Source organism: Carassius auratus, chromosome 30, assembly GCF_003368295.1.
Source record: "Carassius auratus strain Wakin chromosome 30, ASM336829v1, whole genome shotgun sequence".
In the NCBI taxonomy this organism is placed as follows: Eukaryota; Metazoa; Chordata; class Actinopteri; order Cypriniformes; family Cyprinidae; genus Carassius; species Carassius auratus.
In genome coordinates this window covers 18228703-18245557 of record NC_039272.1, presented here as the reverse complement: position 1 = coordinate 18245557, position 16855 = coordinate 18228703, and the positions used below count along the sequence as shown (strand labels likewise).

Below are 16855 nucleotides of genomic sequence, written 5' to 3'. Positions count from 1 at the left end.
TTGTGGAGAATGAAAGAGATTGAACAGAGTAGCAGACTGTTAAGGTGAACAGTCCTTAAAGAGAAAGTTCACCCATTAAATGAAAGCTATGCAATGGTGCTTAGATGCCATTAATTGTATAAGCAAACAGCAGAAAGAGTCTTCAGAATATAATTTTATATATTAGACTGAATTATGACAGGATTTTGATTTTTGAGTGAACCATCCCAAAATATCAGACCGAGAAATCTTACCTACATATCCAATCTTGTAAGCCTTTACAAAACCTCACTTTAAAAGAAAAACAAAGAACCGCCGACTCAATATAAGTAATAGAGGCATAATGTGCTAAACACACAGTTTGAGATGAAAAGTTTCTAAGCATTCATAATAATCCTCTAAGCTCCGGCCCTCAGGCCAAAGAACTGGGACATGGTTGTACGCGCAAAATGAACAGCATCATCAGCATGCTCTGGAACAACACCCCAAAGTGGCACACTTCCCCAGAAGAGAGCCGGAGCCGGTGCTTAAAATTCTTGACTGCAGTGGAACACAGACATTAAACTTTAACAAGGAGCTCATTAGCCAGGACAGAGCCAGGCTAATCGTCGTCGGCGCTGTTGGTTTTAAAAAGTGGCTCGCTCAGGGAAGGAGGGGCCATTTGCTCCAGTAGAAGATCAGTGAATCATAATGCCATTATTATGTGCTCTCATGACCCAGCTTCAAAAGCCCTTGTCAGAAGAGTGAATGGAGAAATAAAGATAAAAGGGAGAACAAGAACAGTTGAAGGAGGATATGAACGGTGAAAAAAGCAGTTTTGAGAGGACCTCAATAGAACCTCATAATGAAAGATCAAAACAAATCACAACAGCCTGAAAATCTAGACTTTAAGTGTCAGCAGTCATAAATATTCAAGGCGAGTTTAAAAACAGAGCTAAATGTATATCAAGTGCTTCATGATGCTTTTTATTTAAATGTTTTTACCTGATTTACAACAGATAGTAAGAATCAGTCACCTTTAATGCCCCAGAATACATTGGAGAGGTCATTATGCTTAATTTTGAATTAACATTCAAATTTATTTTGACGGCAGATGTTCTAAGCACTGTGACTTGTATATTTGTGCATGTAGTCTATCATGATTACTGCTGTTCAGCAGGAGGCAAAAGACACAAATCATGCACAAAGTTAGTGCTATAAAGTAACAATTTAATATAAGAGCTGCTAAGAGCCTTCTGCTGTATGATGAATGGGTATATTCAACTGAGTATATAGCCATATGCTGAATTGTTAAGGATTAGGTCATTTGCAGTGAAAAGGCATAAAATAGAATAAAAATGGCAAGTAACTGTGAATTATTTTCTTTAAAATATTTAATAACATTAAATATATGAACCTAAAGATACATGGTCTAAATGCCATAAAGAAAAGATATTCATAACAATACAAAAGATTTCAATTTCAAATAAAGAACATTTTTTCAACTTTCTATACATCAAAAAATACAGAAAAAAATGTATCATGGTCTATACAAACAGCACAACTGTTTTCAGAATGATAATCATGTTTTTAGAACACCAGATCAGCACAACAGGATGATTTCCGAAGGGTCATGTGACACTGAAGACTGAAAATTCAGCTTTTACAAAGGAATAAATTAATTTACGTTTTAAAATATATAAAAATAGAAAACATTTTACACTGTAATTACATTTGAAATTGTTCTTGTTTTACTGTATTTTAAAGTATTAGTTTTTACAGTAATTTAACAAAATAAATGCAGCCTTGGTGAGTATAGTTAAGACACTTTTTTTTCTCCCCAAAACCATAAAGAAATCTTACGGACTAAAAATTGAATGTAATTCATTAATTTGACCAAAATTAAACAAACTAAACCAAAACCATGACAATCCTGGAACCTTTGAATGGTGGTGTATATACAGTAAGCACACATAACCTATTACTTTTAATTTTAAAACATTATTCAAATATATATATTTTTTTGTATATGTACACACAATATTTAAGCACACACATGCACGCAATCATAGCCAGTGAGTAGGCAGCTGTAACTGTTAAGGATGTAAATTCCAAGTAATCGGATTTGGATGAACTTGAGGTCTCCTCTGTGTTGGCAATCTTTGCCAAACACTTCTATCTTGAGATTGCCAAGACCGAAATTAGCCGAGAAGCCCTGTCCCTGCCTGTGCTGAGGCTTCACTTCTCTTCTCTTCTCTTCTCTTGTTTGTCGCAGGGAGAAACAGTGTGACTAAGAATCCAGGTGTGAACAAGACTCAGAGGCAGCTAATGAATACAGACACCAGAATATCCCACCCAGCCCCCTGCAGCACCAGCGACAAACAGCTTGTTAAGACGCAGGTGACACTCAACGTGGGAGGAGGAATGGAAGAAGAACATCTGTTTTCACCGTCAAGTACGGGTATTGACAGAGAGCAGAGAGCAAGCGGCAGACAAACACGTCTCTGTTGAATGCCTGGCTAATGATAGGCTTGCCATGCCTTGTCGCCAAGTCTTCCTAATCCCTGAGAATTGGCCAGTTACACCACATTGTTATGGGTTTAGGTCCCATTTGGAAATATGAAGTTAGGTTTTCCGAACACATTTTTGACGAAGTGGGGATAAAAACTGCGGTGTTATTCATTGTAACCATGACAACAAAAACTTCCTACACAGCAGATCCAATATTGTTAAGCTCAGATCAGGAGAAAAATCATTAAATTAAACAAAATGTGCCTTCAATGGTGAGGGTGACAACTGTACAGTAATGCAAATGGCACAATTATACAATCTCTTTTATTGTTTCAAAAAATAATAAGTACATAAAAGCACTGATGGAATTTGTGAACTACTCATCATTGTGTGTTACTATATTTCATAAGTCCACAATTTTGGAATAAATTATTTCGTTTTCTAAATGACAATGTCACAAATTAACAATATTTTGGTTATAAACAAAACAACAACAACAAAAGATTACTAGTCATTCATTCCTATATAAGCAATGACTTACTTTCTATCCAGTTAATTGTCTTGCTATTGTGTAAATAATGAAGCAATAAATACATGTATGTGCCTGATTACACACAAACATATTTCATTTTTAATAGTTAAAGAATTTATAGGTACTACATAGTAGGAATGAGTCATATTTCTTAAAAAATAAAGTTAAAATGGAGTACATGCTTTAAATGTCCACTTATCTTTAATCTTGATACAAACAGCGATCTTGAGAATGACAGAAACAATAATGAGAGATACTTAGGAGAAATTACATTGTAAAGTCCTGGTCTGGTCATATTTCTATTAGCAAGGGATGAATCTTTTCAAGACTATCAATACAAGCTGAGAGTTGCTCATTCACTTCGAAGTACTATGATACTGCCATAACACAGTCTCCTAACTAGCCGTGAAGTGTTAAAGCGTCAAGCAATAAAAGTTATCTCTTCCATGTAAATCGAATTTCTGTCCTACCCTGCCACGACAGTCAATTTTGTCTGTTATTGGTATCTATTCATAGTCAATATAAAAACCTTGATGATGAGTAATTTCTTACTGCTAAATTCAGAAAAAACAGAGGTGTTTATTATCGTTCAATGATGAACTGCCTTTTTGCATTACTGACACACTGTTGTTCTATTTAATGCTGTACCCTTGCTTTGACACAATCTGTATTGTTAAAAGTGCTATATAATAAAGGTGACTTGACTTGACTAATACTTTGGGTGCCCCTAACATACGGCTTTGACAAGAAGTCATTGTGGGTGGTTGATTTCATGGTCGTGGTCATAGTTGGCAAAACTTCTCCTGGAAGAGTAGTAAATAAGAAAAGAAAGTGAACAGGAGGCGCAGAGGTGTACTGATTGTCAGTTTTGATGAACCCTCACAGCTGGAGCCCATCAGAGGAGAAAGTGAACTGAAAATTGAAAGAGTGCTGCAGTGACTCATACAGGCAAGGCCGCGAGGAGGCCAGTAGAGTGGACAGTGAAATACTAAGTGTGCTTGAGGGTAAGACAGAGACAGAGAGATGGTGCAACAGAAAGAAAGGTCATTGTTTGCAATTGTGTGTATTTCAGGGGCCACCTATATTGGCCTGAACATAAGAGCAGAATGGTGCGCGCCGCACACACTCACACGCATGCACATGCTCGCATACAAAAAAACAAAACAAAAAAAAAACATGCGCACACACACGCACATATTTTCAGAGAACAAAGCAAACAAAGCATTAATCCATTTTTCTTGGCGAACATTCTAAAGGTTTGGTGCACTTTTGGTGAATTTTGTCAGGCAAAATATATTAATCCAAACTATCAGGTTTTTTGCAAAGGATTTGTTCAAGTACATATTGCAACAGATTTGTGGATTTGCCACATTTACTAAAATAAAACTGACTGTAATACAATAACAATGCATCTCTTTTTACTGTTACAAAAATAAACAGTATGTAGACGCATTACTGGTTCATCATCGTGTGGGTGACTTTTACTAGTACACTTTTATTTCTTAATTCGTCATCACTTATATTTGTCATTTATGTTTTATTAAGTCCAAACCTTTTTTAGAGGATGGAATAAAATTTACTTTTCTTTCATCACAGTATTACAATTGAACAAAATTATGGTGGATTTTTTGGGGATTTCTTTTAATTGCCAATCAGTTTTTTCACAGTGTCTTCGATATCACTTGGCATCCTCCTTTAACATCCATTCAAAAATGATTATTGTAAATTAATAGAAATTCCCCAAAAATTCTTTTTTTCCCCCAAATGTAATTTCACGAGTTCACCCTTACATCTAATCTGAAGGCAAATAGTAGGCATATTTTGGCGTGCTGTCCTGGGGGAGGGGTCCGGGCCCGGAGCATAGCCTGAACCCAAATAACTCCCCCTATCCCTAATTTGGGATAAATAGATTAGAAGTGAGGAGTTGGGGTGGAGGAGGGTTGCCGAAAAACTGTCGTGGGACAGGAGGTAGGAAGACTGGATATATATACACTTGCGTGCTATTTAAGATGATTAGCTAAACGAGATGCACCTGTGCCAAATTGGATGATTATCTGATCGTGCTTCTCCCGAACTTTGTTAATAAAACCACATATTGTGATGAAAGAAGAACACAATCTTTCTCCATCCTCCAAAAAACTTGTGGACTTTTATACAATATAGTAAGATTTATAGTAAGATTATATAGTAAGATTTTTTTTTTTGTACTAGTACACTTCTATTTCTTATTTTGTTATAAATTATGCTGTCATGTCTTACTATATTGCATAAAAGTACACAAGTTTTTTGAATGACATATTTGCACTATATTTTGTGGTAACTATTGGCTGTTATTTGGTCAATTTAAGTTGTTGTTCTTCATTTGTTTAGTTTGTAACAGACTCAGCAGACAGAACTTTGCTGTACTTATGTACAATGACAATAAAGTAAACATTTTGTTGAAATTGAATTGACAAGTGACTTCTGTGTGACATGTGTACCACTGTGTACTATTGACAATAAAGCATGTCCTTTTTTGCCTGCAAATTTTCAGGCATGTTTTTTCAATTAAATAAACAGATAAATACAAAATAATAATAATAATAGTAGTAGTAACAACTGGCAGTACTAACATAAAAACAAAACATAAAAATGTGTGCAAAGTGTATAAAGTGTCATTTTTGTGAAGTAACACTTACTAGTCTCCACATAAGCAGATAAAGTTTCAGAGGAAGGCACCATCTCTTTTGCCTCCCTTAAGATCATTGTGGTTTCACAGAGGTCCTATAAAGTGGCATGAATGTGACAAGGGGCAACAACAAAGTACGGATAAAAAAAACACTGTTAACTGCAAGTAAATGTAAAATGGAACGGAGTTCTTATATATAAAAAATAAACACAAACACACAAAAACCAGACAGGGGCTTCCACACGCCACTGGTCTAAAACAAACCTTGTTATTCTTTAACCTTTCATCCTCCTATTCTATCATGCGATCACATAATATCCCTTCCTGACAGGGAGACATTGTATTCTCATCAGGCTCCAGTGAAGAGGCACAATATCTGAAAAGCATCAACTCAGTGAGAAGGTTGTCTGAAAGCCCAATAGGACACGCTGGTCCATTTCAGCTTACCGAGGGCAGACAGTGGTGCAGAACACCTAGGGTGACCAGCAGCTGACATGCAATACAGTGGGGAAAATACTTATTTGATCTCCTGCTGATTTTGTAAGTTTGCCCACTAACAAATAAATTAAGAGTATGTAATTTTATGGTGAGTTTATTTTAATAGATAGAGACAAAATTAGGGCTGTGCAAAAAAATCAAATGCGATTTTCATGCACATCTCATCAGTAAAGACGCTCCTGTAATTAGAAGTATATCTCCAGCACGTGCGTTCGGATCAGGGTTGCCAGGTTTTCACAACAAATCCTGCCCAGTTGCTTCTCAAAGCTAGTCCAAAACTAGCCCAATCGAGCATCCAGGAGGATCCCTGATAAAAATTTCTTCACGGGGTTAAAATATATGTTTTTTTAGCAGGTCTGCCTTGGTAAAATTCGCATTTTAGGGGCTAAATATCACGTTATTTGTATTGTGGTCGCTTCGACCCGCGGACATGAAAAACAACCAGAGACTTGGCAACACTGGTTGGCATTTACTACACCGAGCCGTAATTCACTGACAATCTTCACAAAATCGATGTTAAAATTGCAGGCGATTCTTTGTCGATTTTGAAAACGATTTTGTGTTAGTTGTCGGTAGACTAAGGCTCTGTGTAGTTACTGCCGCTCCACCTGAACTAGTGTTGCCAAGTTTGCGATTGTTTTTCATGTCCGCGGTTTGAAGCAACCCAAATACCAATAACGTGATATTTAGCCCCTAAAATAAGAATTTTACCAAGGCAACCCTTACAAAAAAAATTATATTTTAACCCCGGGAAGCAATTTTTATCGGGGAACCTCTTGAAAATGCTATTGGGCTAGTTTTGGACTGGTTTTAAGAAGCAACTGGGCATGATTTGTTGTGGAAACCTGGCAACCCTGATCTGAGCGCACGTGCTGGAGATATACTTCTAATTACAGGAGCATCTATACTGATGAGATGCGCAGGAAAATCGCCTTCAATTTTTTGCACAGCCCTAGACAAAATACAAACCAAAAAAATAAAGAAAAACACATTATATAAAGGTTAGAGGTTGATCTGCATTTCAGTGAGTGAAATAAGTATTTGATTCCCTACCAGCCAGCAAGAATTCTGTCTCCCACAGATTGGTTATGTGCCCATGTGAACACAGATTAGTCCTGTCACTTTAAGAAGTTACTGATGATGTCAGCTCGTTAGATGTATAAGACACCTGTCCACAATCTGTATCTTCCATTCCATTCCCGTTTAAAGTCTGCCAGAGAACATATAATGATTCAGAGAAGGTGCTGTGGTCAGATGAGACCAAAATTGAACTCTTTGGCATTAATTCAACTCACTGTGTTTGGAGGGAGAGAAAACGAAAACTTTGACCCCAAGAACACCATCCCTACAGTCAAGCACGGAGACGGAAACATTATGCTTTGGGGCAGTTTTTCAGCTAAGGGTACAGGACGACTTCACTGCATTGAGGGGCAAATGGATGGAGCCATGTACTGTAAAATCCTGGACGAGAACCTCCTTTCCTCAGCCAGAACACTTAAGATGGGTCATGGATAAGTTTCATGAATTACAATGACCCAAAACAAACCTCCAAGGCAACAAAGTAGTGGCTCAAGAAGCAGAACATTAAGGTCATGGAGGGACCTAGCCGGTCTCCAGACCTCAATCCTATAGAAAATCTGTGGAGGGTGCTGAAACTTCAGTTGCCAAACAACAGCCAAGAAACCTTAAGGATTTAGAGAGGATCTGTAAAGAGGAGGGGATCAAAATCCCTCCTGAGATGTGTGCAAACCTGGTGACCAACTACAAAAAACCATCTTACCTCTGTGCTTGCCAACAAGGGTTTCTGCACCAAGTACTAAGTCATGTTTTGCTTGGGGTTCAAATACTTATTTCACTCACTGAAATGCAAATAAATTTCAGGATTTTTCAGGATTTTTTGGTTGGTATTCTGTCTCTATACGTTAAAATAAACCTACCATAAAAATGACAGACCCTTCATTTTTTTTTTTTTTTTTTTTGTAGGTGGGTAAACTTACAAAATCAGCAGGGGATCAAATAAATATTTTCCCCTATGAACATGAATAGAGAAGAATGCAAATGGATGCAAACCACAATGTACCACGACGCATTATAACATCGAAAACCTGGCACAAGAAAGGCCCCTAGTTCTGTTCAGTCACTCCCTGTAAGTGAATATACATGAAGATGTCTATAATCAGTTGTGTTTGGGATCTTGATAAGCTATTGGCAACAGACCCAGCCGTACTTGAAATAAACCCCCTAATATGATATTCCCTCAGAATTATACCTGCCATAAATCATATTGTATTTGCTTGAGTATTGTATTTTGAAAAAGCATAATTTCAAAACAGCAGAACCTTACAGCCTAATTAAAAATGTATATGGTGGAAAGACTAATAAGAAAAAGAGAAATGAGAAAATGTGCCAGTGACACTTTCCCTTGTGTTTTTTTTTTTTTTTTCATCATCAAATATTCAACAGCATTAAACAGCTCTTTTTTGTATTTTTGCAGGTCTAGAAAAAACATCATCATAAATTATTTAGTAATGCAAATTGCCAAAATAAAATTAAGAAATGAGTACATTGCTTGTTAGTATCAAAACCATTATAAGAACATAGCATCCCTTTCTGTGAAAACAAAAGCATTATGAAATCAATTCAGCCAAGTACAAAAGGGTCAGGCAGGACTTAATGACTGCATTGGCAATAACACAGCAAAGCAAAGATTGTTACTGACATTGACCCTCACTCTCTATTGTTAATTAAAAGAATTGATCAGGAATTAATTGAAAACACTCTTGAAAATCGAACAACGTAGAATGGTGAATGCAAGCCAAGTACAACAAAAGGTGACAAATAGCTGTTCCTCTATTTTAATCTTTCAAAACATTAATCTATCCACACATTGCAATCTTTGGCAAATCTCAAAATAAATTATATTTTTCACATAAGGTCGTGAAGGATTCATTTACTTTTAAATTAAGACACTGCAGGTGAATAGTTTAAAAACTAATAGTTATCACCTTACTTACCCAGCTGATTGATTACATTTATTATAGCAAAAAACATTTGTATTACAAGTTTTCTAAAATTGTATGTTCAAATATGCAAATGAGGCATTATTTAATTAAATGTTTGCTAATTTGCAAAAATGTCTATTACAAAAATCTGAACACTGGATGAAGTCAGTTTCAAAATTTGTGTTACTTTTTTTGACATAGTAGAGTCAAATTTGTTTACAGAGGGAATTCTGGGTATCTCCTTTTGTCACTCCATAATTCAGAAAATACTTTGAACAGGCAGAAAACAACATTTTCACAATTTGGGGGGGAAGGGGATAAAATGTTGTATATGATCAAGGAAAATAAATATGAACAAATCCCTCTGTAAAAACCTTCAGAATATAGACAGGAATAAAAATGTCAAGTTTGGTGTGTGTGAGTGCCACTGAAGTGGAGATTTATGGCTTAGTGTTGGAGAAAAAACTCACTTTGAGAAAACGGCTTTTAAAAATATGTATTGTAATTGAAATCTATTGACACAAACAGATAAAGTGCTATATAAGAAACACTTAACAGTGTATTTTGGATGTTTTCCTTCCACTAGTTTGAAAGAGCACTTTATGAAAAGCCAAAAAGCCCAAAATTGACAGGTGCTTGAAAAAACAGTGTTTTTGCCTGCAGTGTGTCCCCTTTAAAATGTCTGATTTCAGCTTTTTTTAATTATTTAAATGAAATGGTACAGGTTCGCAATTGTAAAATTGTCCACTTATCTTTAATCAGCCAATAAATTAAAATAATTATTGCCTTTATTGGGATCAACAACATTTTTTATATCAGAGCCTTCCTACAGAAGAGGAAAGAAAGATCTGGGTTTTACAACACTCCGCTTTGCAATACTCCACCAGCAAATGAAAGATAAAGAAAGAAATTAAGAGTGGTAAAGTGAAAGAGGAGAGAGAGTTGAAATTGTCTAATTCCATTCAAGTTAATATTGCTTCTGCTGTCTCTTTAAGAAGTGACTTACCAACAGAATACAGAACTCTTCTATTCATGTCACGCAAAAAGAGCATCAGGAGCCAGAGAACAACACAGTTGGAAATACATTTCAACAAACTGAATTTACCAAGAGCAATAACGAGTATAGAGGAAAAATGGCTGAGCGAGATAAAGAGTTGAATTCAAGAATTTAAGAAAGGTAGTGAGTTCTCGCTCTTTTGTGGAGCTTGTCATTCATTTATCGTTCAAGGACGGTGGATTTCTATTGAATATACTTTTTTCTTCGTTCGTTCACATTGTCAGCACGGTTGAGGTTACCCAGTGCATGTGACATGACCCCTACTACCAGGTAAAGGAAAAAGAGGGGAAAGCAGGGGTGGGAGGGATGGGGCTGAAGTAAGACACAGTGGGGGCTCAGCTGGCTTCATGATTGGACGATTGAATTTCCTCTCCTGTGGTGCTGCAACTGTGCAAACCGCCTCCACACAGATCTCTCCTGGCTCTCCTGGTGTGTGGGTCAGCTTTTGTCTGCCAAATGTCCCCACAAGGAAAGCAAAATCTGAAATCACCTTCATAATGGAGACCGGCCAACAGCTCCCATGGGAAAAGTGGCTTCATAAATATACTAAATAATCTCTTAATGAAAATGTAAATGAAAATGGATCCATAATATCATTAGCTCCAATATAAGAACATCAGAAGTCAATGGAAAATCCCTACTGTGACGGAAAGTGTGTACATACATTCTAATTAAGGACATAAAATCCAACGCATACATCTATACTCGAACCTAATTTCACACTGAATTAAAGGGCTTTGCTGTCATCTGACTGTTTTAGTAGGGTGCAAGGACATGTCCCAGTCTCCCTCTACCTCTGTCTTGCCATCATTCTGTCCTTCTTATCCCCTTAATCCAGCTGTCGTATCTCAAATAAAACCCGCCATACAATTCACATATCACATCCAATTATGGGCCCATGGTGTCCTTTCAGGCTCTGCCACAATGACATGCAAAATTACCTATTCAGTTAAGGAGGACTGAAAAAAAATAAAAAAAAGATTCTTGACGAATTTATTATTTATTTGCTATCGTGGAAATTCTTGGCTAAGCAATGTGAGATTTGCAAAGCTTCAGTTCATAGCCAATCATCTGTAAGTTGAATCAATGCTTGAGGCTCAAGCAACTCCGCTGGGTCCAGACGAGGTCAAATGGCAGCTTTAATTAATACACTACACATTGCACTAGAGGCTATCTGACCCTACATCCACTAGGGTGTCTATTAGCAATGGAATGAACACAGGTATTTATCAGTGGGCAACTGAGAGAGAGAGAGAGAGAGAGAGAGCAGAGGGTATGGCAAACTTAAATGGATACAACTTTACAACTAAACAAAAACACTACACCACATCTCTACATCTAATTCTTTTTTCCCTATTTAGCTGTTTGGTCTTGTAATGTATTTTCTCATACATATTTAAGTGCGCAGAGCTCCTGTAAATCAGAGTTTAGGATCTCCCTTGGCCAATAAAGCTCTATCAGATTCTGAAACTGAAAATAAGTCTATTCTTCTTTTTTATTCCACCTCTTGCTTAGTTTTACTCCTCCTCTAGGAATGCCAAAAAAAGCACAACATCATCAGGACCAACAAAGCTAAACACACCACCCACACACAAGTGTTAATACACACTGCCACATACATAAGTGAATGAGAGCAATTAAGGTTGACATGAACATTAATTTACATGACAGTGGGTGGTCTACTGATTTCCCAGGGTCCACACTGACAGACCAATATGTTTCATTAGTTCGTTTAAGATTATCACAATTGAATAAAACAAAAAGTAAAAAACTAAAAAAATTATTTGTAATTTTTTATTGGACATTTTTAAGCTGATATTAATATCTAATCATTTTAAGTTATTTGGGGATTTTCAAAATAATTTTCCTTTCATCTAACACAAACTAGATTACAGCACAGACTTTAAATGCAGATTTTCTTTAAGTGCACTGTTTATTGAAAGCACTTCATTATTCTCAGCAATTGCAGTATTCTTATCAAAATCAGCAGTTTCCCATATTTTTTTTTTACAGTAAAAATAGTACGCATTTTTAATATTGTCCAGAACATGAAACTAATTATCAAAATTGTCCAGTCTAGTTATGTTTCCATCACACTATTTGAAAGCGCATTTTGAAGTACTGCATGAGATTCCCTTAATTTCGCCAAAAAATGTATGGTTGCTTGAGGTGGTTTTTGACTTGTGTGAAAAAGGGTTGATGTGAATGATGGGAGATGGAAGTGCATTTTCTAAATAAATTCCTCGAAGCGCATCAAAAAAAAGGCATGTGACTTTGCACTATGGGATGGCAAAACCTGACTAACCAGCGGACAGATCTCATTCCACAGCATCTAAAATGTTGTTATGGTCTTTTGGAAAAGCACAAGTAAAGTCTGTCAAACTATATCTGTATAAATGCCTCTCAGAAATGTGTTACGCGACTGCATTCCCATTCATTGTGTTTCGTCTGCTTGCTCTGAGGCGCAAGTAATCTATTATATATGAAAATTATTATATTCTCCTACTTTTCTTAGTGATTTATACCAGTTTATCAGAAATAGATGATGTTATTCTCTTTGACACGTTGGATGGAAATGGTGCTTGTTCGCTAATGTTTTATGCAATATTCCAGTTTTGTGCATAAGTTACATTCGCAACTTTGGAAGGAAACCCGGGTATTGTCTGTATACCCCGCCCACCTATTTATGCAGAACCAAACAATAAACATGGCTCCTGAAGACAAGTTGACACATTGCCTTCCTTCTGATCCCAACGTTAGGAAATATTGGATGAACTTAATTTTTTAATTCCAGACTGTGTCAGTAAGAACTTGGCTCTTTGTTTATGTGGAAAATACCTTATTACTTCTAAATCTAATATTTATAACATTGTGCATAAATGGACATCGTATAACAAAAATAAAACAGAGGTAGATCATGACCCCTTTAAAAAAAATTAATTTAAATACTTTTTATTTACTTGTTTTTTTTGATGGACATACAACATTGTGCATTGTTAGATTAAAAAACATATTTTTTAAACATTTTATTTTTCTTATCTTATTATTAACACTTCATTATAACCCAGTGAGATTAGTATGCAATTTTTTTTGTGAAAACATCAAACAAGCTTTTAAAAAGTACTTTGTATTTGCATTATATCAGCTCTCATAATATTGTATCATACCACTGGAAAAAAAAAAATTGTTCAACCGCATAATTATTTTTTTTTTTATCATTTAGTAGCCTCCTTCAACAAGCAATCATCAGAAACCACAGAGACGTCAAAGCACTCATGTTGAAACATCATCAACATACCACTATTCAGTGAAATGAGATGGAAGAAACAGCCTTTCTGAAATCACGTGGAGTAGAGCCACTCTTCTTGAGAAGAGGCAGGAAAGGGCCAAACAATACACAAACATGGGCTTGAAATAAAAAAAAATGAATAAGAAGAGGAAAAAGGGAATAGACGGCTGGAGGAACAGAATGAAGACGCCTCACTCTAGTTTATAGGCTTTGCCCTGATTTTGACCTCTTGTGGAAAATTTTTGGCTTTACTCCACAAAGTCCTAAGAACCATTCCACATGCAAACACACAGATGCACACAGACCCCCAGAACTAGAAAGTGCAGGCAGATGAGACATGATGTCTGCAAGCCTCAATCTATCACAGATAACAGAGCAGCTATAAACACAGACAACTGGTTTCAGCACCCCTCCTACAGCCTGACGCGACACTTTGTCTCCAGTCCTTTTACCAGATTGACAGAGATAAAGCAAACAAAACACGCAAGTATGCAAATACACACCGTTTAAAGCAAAGAAGATTTATTACATACAGACACTTATGCTTGTTCATGCACTTGTTTCTGACAAGATAATAATCAGAATTTGATGTAAGAAATGAATAATAAAAAAGAATGGATTCTCTTGCTTCGGTATATGGAAAATAATGCAAAGGTTAGGTACTCTGAAGTGGATTTTAAGCTTTGGTGAGTTTCCAGGCATGCACACTGCCAAACTTTGCATGATTGAGAAGTACGGTTATATTTGGAGGATCAGCCTCAGCCTCTCTGTTACAGTTTTATTGCCTTGTCTCATTTCAGTTAGCGCGGTCCATTTAAAGCATTAATATAGTGTGTTATTACTATTAAACAAAAAAAATAATGCCATAAAATTTAATTACTTATGCCTTATGGCTTATTTGCAAGTTCTGATACAAGGAATTTTCCTACATTGGAGCCACTGGAGCTTGAAGCATCACCTTCATGTATTTGTGAGTCCAATCACCACACAAAATACCGTTCACCAAGGATTCAAATTTAGATGGTCTGGAACAACATGTGGAACAGAATGCAGGGGTCTTGAGATACATGATTCAATACTGAACTAAATTTAACCTAACTTAAAACATTGTGGGTGACACATTTTTTGACAAATTTAACTGCAAAATGCATTGTCGTTGACTATAGGCTAATGATTGACTTCACTGACATAAATCAAAATGAATGCATTTTTAAGGCCAAATGTTAAAATGACTAATCAATGATTTCCACATTATCTTTGGCCACAATTCAAACATTTTCTTGAAATTTTTTTGATCAGCTGTTTTTAATTTGATTTTTTCCCATGTATGCACATGGCAGATGCTTTTATCCAAAGTGACTTACATTTCAACCTGTCAAAAAGTTCAGTTTAGCTTGAAATTGTGACAGAAATATTAGCATTGCACTGTGGAATGTACTTTTAAAATAAATAAAACAAATGAATGAATAAATAATTTTATTAGGACTTAAATAGTTAAAACAGAAGTTCAGAAAAAAATAAAACTATTCATAGCCTCTAAATATTATACTTTTGTTAAACTTCTTTATAAATTGTTGAAAAGTTTCACAACATGCCAATTTAAGTTGGATTTCTTGAGTTCGTGAGAGGCAGGAAAAAAATATAAATAAATAGCGCGACCTTCAGCGTGAGTGGTTGGGATAAAGTGAAGTTTTTGAATCTCATTCAGTCGAATTCCACTTATTGAGTGAAAAAGAAAAGGCTCACACGTCTATCTTGAGTGGCTGTCTGGTTTCCGACACTGTGCAGAGCCACTCTATGAGTCCAAAGCCCATCGGACTTCAAGTGTCTCTCTTACCCAAGACAGCCTCCAATAAATGGGACAAACACACACACCCTTACACGTACACACTTCCAAATCTCCCTAATGCTGCTGCTGAACAACAACAAATAAAAACATTTATAATTCATAAAATTGCCTCAGGCATGAAAGGAGAGGAAGAAAAGGCGTAGTTTGCTATCATCTGAGAGACATTTATTGGTTTTTAACTTTATGGGGCTTTTTTATGTCTGGGAACCATTAACCACATTTAAGCATTTTTAATTCTTCAGAGCAGAGAGACGTTTCAATAAAGTGAGGGCCAGTCCCGGTCTTCCTACCCTCCAACTCCAGTGTATACACATTGGAGATAAAGATGAGAAAGTGTAAAAGCAGCCGCTGTGTTTTGTAAGAAAGAAACATTATGACAGATCTTGTTTGGCCAGGCCATCTAACCTGACTTTAATCTTTTCTGCTTCACGCCAACCTCCAAACATAAATTTTTCTGTTTCATTGTACAAATTGCTACCATACCACAGTAAAAGTAATCCTAGTGCTACAGTTAAACCAACATGAAGGTGCATATTCAGGTTTACGCATACGTTTTTAGAGGTTTTGGAACTGTGGGAAGAGTTGATTATACATGGGCATTAAATATCAGAACCTCCTGTAATCTGATAGCAACTGAATTAAGCTCCAATGTACCTACGTCAATAAAATGTCATTTTACGTGAAGAACAAGAAAGAACAATACCTCACAATTTTCTCATTTGCTGTTAGGCAATCTTTTATCTATGCCCCATTTCTTAATCTCACTCTCATGGCTGCATTTCAGACACAAAGAACCATCTTCACTTCCTGTGGTTTAGCCTATTCCTATTGGAAAGGACTAATGATGGAGCAAATTAAGGTGTTATAACAGCCTAGAATTTATCACGTCATCTCACAAACAGCATGAGATGAACGAACAAAGAAGTGACAATGAGATGGGCTTGCAGACAGAGAAACAGGGAGAGAGAGAGAAAGCATATTTCAGATGGATCCAAATCCCCAGCATTGTTGTCACACAAAGCAGGCACTTGGCTAGGCCATCTAACTCCTGTGGAGCTGAGGTAGTCTGTCTGAAGTCTCTGTCGCTTCCTTTTCTCATCTCTGGTGAGCATTTGCTTTGACAGTTGAGACACAATGGAGTCTAGATTCAGTGCTTCTACTAGTTGTGTATTTATGATCAAGCTATGAATAAGTCATGGAAAACTTACCAGTTTTCAGCTGGCAGATCAGCTCAGATAGCAAATTCCATGGGACATTTTAGTTAACTAGGCCTAAAGGAAGAATTACCCTAATTTGTCGGCTCTACAGGGAGGAAGAGTGAAGGCAGAGGTTTGTAGGGCACTTTGTGAGACTGCAGAGACACCGCTGATGAGTCAACGGCTGGTTTCACTCTCACAAAGCATCAGCCAAACACCCTGAAAAACACCTCAATCTAACAACTTATTCCTTGGTGCAGTTCAACAGTCAAAATTGAAAACACTTTTTTTCTTT

General features: G+C 36.5%; 1 protein-coding gene across 1 annotated transcript in view; it reads right to left on the bottom strand.

Moving 5' to 3' along the window:
* The window catches only part of LOC113049485 (docking protein 4), a 40249-nt gene that overhangs the window by 15732 nt on the left and 7662 nt on the right, over window positions 1–16855 (bottom strand). The gene's annotated exons all lie outside the window — the stretch shown is intronic.